Here is a 9,749-nt window from a genome sequence, read left to right as displayed (position 1 = left end):
AATTCTTTTAATCACCGTTAATTTGCCGATAACCTTCTTCAGAATGAAATAAATAATAATATAATTACTGAGGAACAGTGCTATCCTCAATCATTCATTTTCTCTTTACATGTGATGAAGTTTTATCCCTATCTCATTTACACGCTGTATGAGAATGGTTTAAAATTGAAAGTGTTTATGACTCAGTTGTAAAACCATTGATTGTGTGTGTGTCTATACTTGATAGGAGGAGCACTTGAGACCGAAGTTCCAGTTCTATATATGTAACAATAGAATCAATTTCCACCAGTTTCTTCAAACCCAATAACACAATTTATTTCCAATGGGCTGGATGGAGGAACATGATCCATGTAAATTTTTTTTATCGTTTTACTTGAACTGAATGCTCATAAAATATTGGAGTGGTAACTAACCGGATAACAGCACAGATGGCAACATTTGTGGAATAGATTCGTGCAGCCAAAACGCACAATGAAAACCGTGGACTGTGCTGCACCGAATACTCGAGGAAAAACAGTTAAAGGCTTCGTCCCTGGGTGGGCTCGAACCACCAACCTTTCGGTTAACAGCCGACCGCGCTAACCCATTGCGCCACAGAGATTGATGGATGTATAAGGTGCAAAACAACCCAAACCAGGGGGTCAGTCAGTTAAAGCTTCAGATTGCTCTGACCAGAATGGAACTTGTCCACTCTCAGTTGTACTTTTCCCAAATAAATGGAGGGACATTCATTGTGGATGCGTGGAAGCAGTCTGGTTCCGCACACTGCAGACACTTCCATGTCACCACCAACCAGCTCTCCCACAACCGGTGTGATCTACCTTCCAGCCTTCCGGTGCCTTGTCTGTGACAAAGTATTCTGATTGTCCCAAAACCGGTATTAGGTTTGAATTCCTTTTCAGCTCCTGACTGCGGATATTCCTGTGATTAAACGGGAACTAAATGCTTACGGGGACAGTTGGATTCACCCTTTCTTTGCTTGGTGAAATTTCAATGATTGAAAGCGACACACATCAACCCCAAACCTCCCGTGAGATGAAAGCCCAGTTGCTGTTTCAAGTTTGAATGCAGGTACAAGCAGAACTTATTCAAAGAAAGTCCAAGTCCCTGAGGCACCTGATTATTTGCACCGAACTCCTTCGCAAAGAGTTGAGGTTCATGTTTGGTGATCTGGGCACATCTTTCCCCAAACTACAACACTTCAAACATAACTCAATAGTTGTAAAGCGCTTTGGGGCATCATGAGTTCCTGAAAGGCGCTGCAGATATGCAAGTCCTTCTTTGCAAAAGTTCGATGCAATTTCAAAATATGCGAGCAATATCAGGGCTCCTCTGGGACCCCACATAAATTTCAATGAACAACTCCGAAGGGAAATCACAGCCTGAGACCAACGAGCCAACTGTTTGACAAACGTGAAGATAAGATGTAACCATGATCAAAGCATTTTTTTGGGTCGCTATTCAGAACATAAGAACTTAAGAACTAGGAGCAGGAGGAGGCCATATGGCCACTCGAGCCTGCTCCGCCATTTAATATGATCATGGCTGATCCGATCATGGACTCAGGTCCACATCCCTGCCAGTTCCCCATAAGCCTTATTCCCTTATCAGTGAAGAAGCTACCTCTGTCTTAAATTTATTTAATGTCGTGGCTTTCTCAGCTCTCTGAGGCAGTGAGTTCGGCAGATTTACAACCCTCTGAGAGAAGAAATTCCTCCTCATCACAGATTTAAATGGGCGGCCCCTTATTCTGAGATTATGCCCCCTAGTTCTAGTCTCCGCTATCAGTGGAACCATCCTCTCTGCATCCACCTTATCAAGCTCCCTCATTACCTTATACGTTTCGCTAAGATAACCTCTCATTCTTCTGAATTCCAATGAGTAGAGGCCCAACCTACTCAACCTTTTCTCATAAGTCAACCCCTCATCTCCGGAGTCAACCCAGTGAACCTTCTCTGAACTGCCTCCAAAGCAAGTATATCCTTTCGTAAATATTGTAAGTGTTTGTGATCCTCGCCCAATTGCCAGACGGACGGTTTGAATCGCCCCCACCTTACGAAAGTTCTAGATCTGGGAATTATTATTCAGAGCGTAAATTAAATGAGTCACGGAAAGGGATGCTTCAGTGATAAATTGTAGTATATTTATTTGGTCTAACATACTCTGTCTAAAACATGCACTGCTAAACTAAATCACTGTCTCTGTGGAGAATAAAATCCCGGTTACAAACAACATACATACAGTACAGAAATGAACCTAGTAATACGCAGTAATTCCCTGGTGGATTCTAACCCCACCCCTACCAATGAATTACCCTCCCCAGAATAGCCCTGAAAAGCTTCACTTCTGAGAAAAGCCTGAGCCCTTACCCAGCTGGCCTGGGATATCTGGTTACTGGCTTGGGACACTCGCGACCATGTGCACCACCACACGCAGCCCGTTTCCTTGCTCAGCTCAGCTGTGGGAAGTCACTGCCTGGTCTTCAGTCTCGGTGGCTTCTTCTGCAGTACTGCGGCCCCTTCCTCTGGTACATCGATCGGTGGAGCGAGAGCGAGAGGGAGAGGGGGCTCTCTCTAGACACAAGCTGCAAGCTCCAAGCTTCACACCAAGCTCCAAGCTAAAAATAAAGTGGAAAGGACCCTGTCTATCTGGGAGTCTTGCTACCCCTATCTTTCCCACCAATCTTTAAAACCCCTTTGTTTCTAAGCACGGGTACTTAGTCAGTGATAGGCCATCCCACCCATGCATTGGGCTGATGGCCCTTAGTCTGGGCATCTCTCTGAGCCTTTGTGTTGGGAAAGACCCAGCTCCTCCTTGGCTGGCCAGGCTGGTGGGTTCATTGTTCTGTGTCTCCTTCTGAGATGGAGGTGAGAAGTGCTTTTACAAATTAGAGTGGCTTTGTCAGTGGCCCCCCTTCCTGGCCGACAGCTCTTTTGTCAATGGATGACTGACAGCTCTTTTGTCCCAGCTAACTGCCATTCGGTCTCTGGAGTTTTAAAAAAAACAGCTTTTTCACATATCTGCGCAGGGTGTTCCCAGCACAGGGAAGATAGCCTCAGAAAAATAAAATCCACAAAATATTCTCGACTGAGTCCATTCTTTAAACAGAAACTTTGCGATCTCTTCATTCTGCTCTGCTAATTATCGATCTTGCCACGTAAAAAGTGCGTTGGCATTGCATTGCATTAATGTAAAATTAATGAAAAGAAAATGCAACGTTTTGTCGAGTGCAAAACATGCAGTGACTGCATTTCAAAAAGCATTGCTTTTATTCATCCTGCAGAATGCATATTGCACAGATAATCTCAGCACATATTGTGCAGGCAAAGGCAGCATTAGACAACAAAGTGATTTGTCCTCCGCTGATTTGTCGCAGATAACTGACGGTTGAGCACACAATTTGACAACTAGACTTGTAGATCAAGCATCAATGAAAAAGGCAACAAAACTGCCCACCAGCACCAGGTATCTTTCACTTGTTTGCCCAAATTTTCAGCAGCTGGGACAACAAGAATTTAGATTTCACCGAGATTTAAACTCAGATCGCTAGATTTAAAATCAAGAGGGCTCACCATTACACCATGGAACCAACTATTCCAAAACTTTTGAAACATACTTCGTCACAGACAAGGCACTGGAAGGCTGGAAGGTAGATCACACCGGTTGTGGGAGAGCTGGTTGGCGGTGACATGGAAGTGTCTGCAGTGTGCGGGACCAGACTGCTTCCACACATCCACAATGAATGTCCCAGCCTTTACTTGGGAAAAGTACAACTGAGAGTGGATAAGTTCCATCCCGGTCGGAGCCATCTGAAGCTTTAACTGACTGACACCCTGGTTTTGCATGTCTTGCAGTGTGTATCTGTGGCACAATGTTTTAGCGTATTCGGCTGGTAACTGAAAGGTGGGTAATCCAAACCCATCTCCGGGCGAAGCCTTTTAATGTTTTTCCCCGAGGATTCGGTGCCGCACAGTTCCGGGTTGTCATTGTGCATTTTGGCTGCACGAATATATTCCGCAAACATTGCCAGCTTTGCTGTTATCCAGTGAGTTCCCACTCCAATACTTTTATGAGCTTTCAGCACAAATAAAACGATTACAATTTTTTACATGGATCAAGTTCCTCCATCCATTCCAATCAAAATAAATTATGTTATTGGGTTTAAAGAAACTGGTGAAAATTGATTCTATTGATGCATATATCGAACTGGAACTTCGGTCTCAATTGCTCCTCCTATCAAGAATAGACACACACACAATCAATGGTTTTACAACTGAGTCATAAACACTGACAATTTCTCAGACAGCATGCAAATGAGATAGGGATAAAAATTCAGCACATGTAAAGAGAAAATGAATGATTAAAGATAATACTGTCCCTCAGTAACTATATTATTATTTATTTCATCCTGAAAAAGGTGATCGATTATTTAATGGTGATTAAATGAATTCTTATGTTTTCATATTAGCTGCATGTCGTCAATTTTATAAGGTTTTGAATTGAAAAAAGCTGTTACAGAAGTTACCGCCCTGACCTGGAATCGAAGCTCTTTTTCGGTGGTATAAGGAGTGGTTTTACCTAATCATTTAATGGTGATTTCAAAAGAATCACGTGAAGTTAAATTCAGATCAAGGTTACGATATGTTTCGGTGTGAAACAAGTGGATTGAAAAGGACAATAATGACACCAAGCATTACGATGCAGCGATGCAGCAATGCAGCGTTCCCTGGTGGTCCAGTGATTAGGATTCGGCGCTCTCACCACCGCGGCCCTGGGTCAATTTCCGGCCAGGGAAATTGCACTTCCATCAAAATTAAAACCTTAGAAAGAAAGAGTTACATGCATCTCATGTGGAAAAAAAGATTCATTGATTTAAACATCATTAATTAATCCATTGTAGAACTTCAATCATTTATTTTGCCCTGATATGTGAGGAACTTTTATCCCGACCTCATTGTATTTTAGGAGTATGGTCCAGCCCCAGTATCTCCACCTGTGAAAGTAGGAAACTGCTGGAAAGACACAACAGGACGTGTAGCCTTTGACAAACAATTAAACCCAGGTTACAGACTCTCTTCCTTCCCCTGCCCTTTGCGGGACACTTGTTCCCCTTTAATTTTACAGACTGACTGAGTTCACTAACCGCGGGGAGAGAGTAGGTGCCTCCGCGGCCCCACTGTGCTAACATGGAAGATAACACGATGGTGATGTGGGGTGGTGGGTGGGGATCAGTGACATGTTTGTGTAAAGGGCAGCGGAGGAGAAGGATTGACAGCTGTCAGTGAGGGACAGAAGTTGTTTAAGGTGAGCCAACACATTCACGATCAGCACAGAAGGCATTCACTGGTCAGCTGCCCTCTGCTGTACTTCTGGTCAGAGGGGTTTCCGCAGTGGAGCCGTTATCACGTTTGCTTTCCACGTGAAAGGATCCCGTGCAGGAAGATTATGTTTAAACTTGCTGTGGATGAACAGCCATGGGCGAGTTTTATTCTCCTGTCAAAAGGGCGACAGTGGCTTCTCCCTTATTCTTTTATTTTGAGTACTGTTGAGGGGGATGACTCATCAGGGGAGGGCAGCAGCAGCCAAGTTCATGGCACCGTGGCTGGCTCTGCTGCACAGGAGGGCAAGAAAAAGAGTGGGACAGCAATAATGATAGGGGATTCAATGGTGAGGGGAATAGATAGGCGTTTCTGCGGCCGCGACCGAGACTCCAGGATGGTATGTTGCCTCCCTGGTGCAAGGGTGAAGGATGTCTCGGAGCGGGTGCAGGACATTCTGAAATGGGAGGGAGAACAGCCAGTTGTCGTGGTGCACATTGGTACCAACGACATAGGTAAAAAAAGGGATGAGGTGCTACGAAACGAATTTAAGGAGCTAGGAGCTAAATTAAAAAGTAGGACCTCAAAAGTAGTAATCTCGGGATTGCTACCAGTGCCACGTGATAGTCAGAGTAGGAATCGCAGGATAGCGCAGATGAATACGTGGCTTGAGCAGTGGTGCAGCAGGGAGGGATTCAACTTCCTGGGGCATTGGGACCGGTTCTGGGCGAGGTGGGACTAGTACAAACCGGACGGTCTGCACCTGGGCAGGACCGGAACCACTGTCCTAGGGGGAGTGTTTGCTAGTGCTGTTGGGGAGGATTTAAACTAATATGGCAGGGGGATGGGAACCAATGCAGGGAGACAGAGGGAAACAAAAAGGAGGCAAAAGCAAACGACAGAAAGGAGATGAGGAAAAGTGGAGGGCGGAGAAACCCAAGGCAAAGAACAAAGAGGGCCACTGTACAGCAAAATTCTAAAAGGACAAAGGGTGTTATAAAAACAAGCCTGAAGGCGTTGTGTCTTAATGCAAGGAGTATCCGCAATAAGGTGGATGAATTAATTGTGCAAATAGATGTTAATAAATATGATGTGATTGGGATTACGGAGACGTGGCTCCAGGATGATCAGGGCTGGGAACTCAACATTCAGGGGTATTCAACATTCAGGAAGAATAGAACAAAAGGAAAAGGAGGTGGGGTAGCATTGTTGGTTAAAGAGGAGATTAATGCAATAGTTAGGAAAGACATTAGCTTGGATGATGTGGTATCTATATGGGTAGAGCTGCAGAACACGAAAGGGCAAAAAACGTGAGTAGGAGTTGTGTACAGTCCTCCAAACAGTAATAGGGATGATGGGGAGGGCATCAAACAGGAAATTAGGGGTGCATGCAATAAAGGTGCAGCAGTTATAATGGGTGACTTTAATATGCACATAGATTGGGGTAGCCAAACTGGAAACAATACGGTGGAGGAGGATTTCCTGGAGTGCATAAGGGATGGTTTTCTAGACCAATATGTTGAGGAAGCAACTAGGGGGGAGGCCATCTTAGACTGGGTGTTGTGTAATGAGAGAGGATTAATTAGCAATCTCATTGTGCGAGGCCCCTTGGGGAAGAGTGACCATAATATGGTGGAATTCTGCATTAGGATGGAGAATGAAACAGTAAATTCAGAGACCATGGTCCAGAACTTAAAGAAGGGTAACTTTGAAGGTATGAGGCGTGAATTGGCTAGGGTCGATTGGCGAATGATACTTAGGGGGTTGACTGTGGATGGGCAATGGCAGACATTTAGAGACCGCATGGATGAATAACAACAATTGTACATTCCTGTCTGGTGTAAAAATAAAAAAGGGAAGGTGGCTCAACCGTGGCTATCTAGGGAAATCAGGGATAGTATTAAAGCCAAGGAAGTGGCATACAAATTGGCCTGAAATAGCAGCGAACCTGGGGACTGGGAGAAATTTAGAACTCAGCAGAGGAGGACAAAGGGTTTGATTAGGGCAGGGAAAATGGAGTACGAGAAGAAGCTTGCAGGGAACATTAAGGTGGATTGCAAAAGTTTCTATAGGTATGTAAAGAGAAAAAGGTTAGTAAAGACAAACGTAGGTCCCCTGCAGTCAGAATCAGGGGAAGTCATAACGGGGAACAAAGAAATGGCAGACCAATTGAACAAGTACTTAGGTTCGGTATTCACTAAGGAGGATACAAACAACCTTCCGGATATAAAAGGGGTCAGAGGGTCTAGTAAGGAGGGGGAACTGAAGGAAATCTTTATTAGTCGGGAAATTGTGTTGGGGAAATTGATGGGATTGAAGGCCGATAAATCCCCAGGAGCTGATGGACTGCATCCCAGAGTACTTGAGGAGGTGGCCTTGGAAATAGCGGATGCATTGACAGTCATTTTCCAACATTCCATTGACTCTGGATCAGTTCCTATGGAGTGGAGGGTAGCCAATGTAACCCCACTTTTTAAAAAAGGAGGGAGAGAGAAAACAGGGAATTATAGACCGGTCAGCCTGACCTCAGTAGTGGGTAAAATGATGGAATCAATTATTAAGGATATCATAGCAGTGCATCTGGAAAATGGTGACATGATAGGTCCAAGTCAGCATGGATTTGTGAAAGGGAAATCATGCTTGACAAATCTTCTGGAATTTTTTGAGGATGTTTCCAGTAAAGTGGACAAAGGAGAACCAGTTGATGTGGTATATTTGGACTTTCAGAAGGCTTTCGACAAGGTCCCACACAAGAGATTAATGTGCAAAGTTAAATCACATGGGATTGGGGGTATTGTGCTGACGTGGATTGAGAACTGGTTGGCAGACAGGAAGCAAAGAGTAGGAGTAAACGGGTACTTTTCAGAATGGCAGGCAGTGACTAGTGGGGTGCCGCAAGGTTCTGTGCTGGGGCCCCAGCTGTTTACATTGTACATTAATGATTTAGACGAGGGGATTAAATGCAGTATCTCCTAATTTTCGGATGACACTAAGTTGGGTGGCAGTGTGAGCTGCGAGGAGGATGCTATTAGGCTGCAGAGTGACTTGGATAGGTTAGGTGAGTGGGCAAATGCATGGCAGATGAAGTATAATGTGGATAAATGTGAGGTTATCCACTTTGGTGGTAAAAACAGAGAGAAAGACAATTATCTGAATGGTGACAGATTAGGAAAAGGGAAGGTGCAACGAGACCTGGGTGTCATGGTACATCAGTCATTGAAGGTTAGCATGCAGGTACAGCAGGCGGTTAAGAAAGCAAATGGCATGTTGGCCTTCATAGCGAGGGGATTTGAATACAGGGGCAGGGAGGTGTTGCTACAGTTGTACAGGGCCTTGGTGAGGCCACACCTGGAGTATTGTGTACAGTTTTGGTCTCCTAACTTGAGGAAGGACATTCTTGCTATTGAGGGAGTGCAGCGAAGATTCACCAGACTGATTCCCGGGATGGCGGGACTGACCTATCAAGAAAGACTGGATCAACTGGGCTTGTATTCACTGGCGTTCAGAAGAATGAGAGGGGACCTCATAGAAACGTTTAAAATTCTGACGGGTTTAGACAGATTAGATGCAGGAAGAATGTTCCCAATGTTGGGGAATTCCAGAACCAGGAGTCACAGTCTGAGGATAAGGGGTAAGCCATTTAGGACCGAGATGAGGAGAAACTTCTTCACCCAGAGAGTGGTGAACCTGTGGAATTCTCTACCACAGAAAGTAGTTGAGGCCAATTCACTAAATATATTCAAAAGGGAGTTAGATGAAGTCCTTACTACTCGGGGGATCAAGGGTTATGGCGAGAAAGCAGGAAGGGGGCACTGAAGTTTCATGTTCAGCCATGAACTCATTGAATGGTGGTGCAGGCAAGAAGGACTGAATGGCCTGCTCCTGCACCTATTTTCTAAGTTTCTATGTTTCTAATTGCTCTTTATTTCACTTCACTAAATAGATACATTTGAGTGAGAGAAATTGTTCCAGAGTGTCGCACACTTCATCTCTTGTTCCCTTTTAAACACATAAAATGAGGCCGGGGGAATAAATCCAGAAAACAAAGCCGAGGGATCGAGACAAGTGGAAGAGAGAAGGGGAAATACTGCCTCTACACACCGGAGAAGTGTGAGCTTGTGGACCGGAGAAGTTGCAGCTGCTGGAGCTGTGCGTTTCATCGGGGCGGGACGGGGGGAGAGCCCGCCGAGCGACCGGAGAAGCTGAGAAGCTGCTGTGCTTTTCATCGGGTTTGACACTGTTTAAAAATGGCAGAGTGCCAACTTTTCTCTCCCTACTGCCCATGCGCGAAGGTGCCGGCAGTGTTTTCGGCGCAGGCATTTGGCTCCGCCCCCCACTTCACCATCGACACCACGCCAGGACTCCGGGGACTGTACACAGCGGCGAGGATGGGGCGAGTTTTTCCCCGCGCCGTTTCCAGCGCGCAAAGTC

The 9,749-nt window shown here is 45.2% G+C and overlaps 1 non-coding gene across 1 annotated transcript; it reads right to left on the bottom strand.

Moving 5' to 3' along the window:
• Positions 1–527: 527 nt before the first annotated feature.
• Positions 528–601, bottom strand: trnan-guu (transfer RNA asparagine (anticodon GUU)). The gene has a single exon. It is a non-coding gene; the product is annotated as a tRNA-Asn (tRNA).
• Between the last annotated feature and the right edge of the window lie 9,148 nt (positions 602–9,749).

This window comes from Pristiophorus japonicus, unplaced genomic scaffold, assembly GCF_044704955.1.
Source record: "Pristiophorus japonicus isolate sPriJap1 unplaced genomic scaffold, sPriJap1.hap1 HAP1_SCAFFOLD_112, whole genome shotgun sequence".
In the NCBI taxonomy this organism is placed as follows: domain Eukaryota; kingdom Metazoa; phylum Chordata; class Chondrichthyes; family Pristiophoridae; genus Pristiophorus; species Pristiophorus japonicus.
Note: the sequence above shows the minus strand (reverse complement) of the source record. Positions and strands in the feature narration are given on the sequence as shown.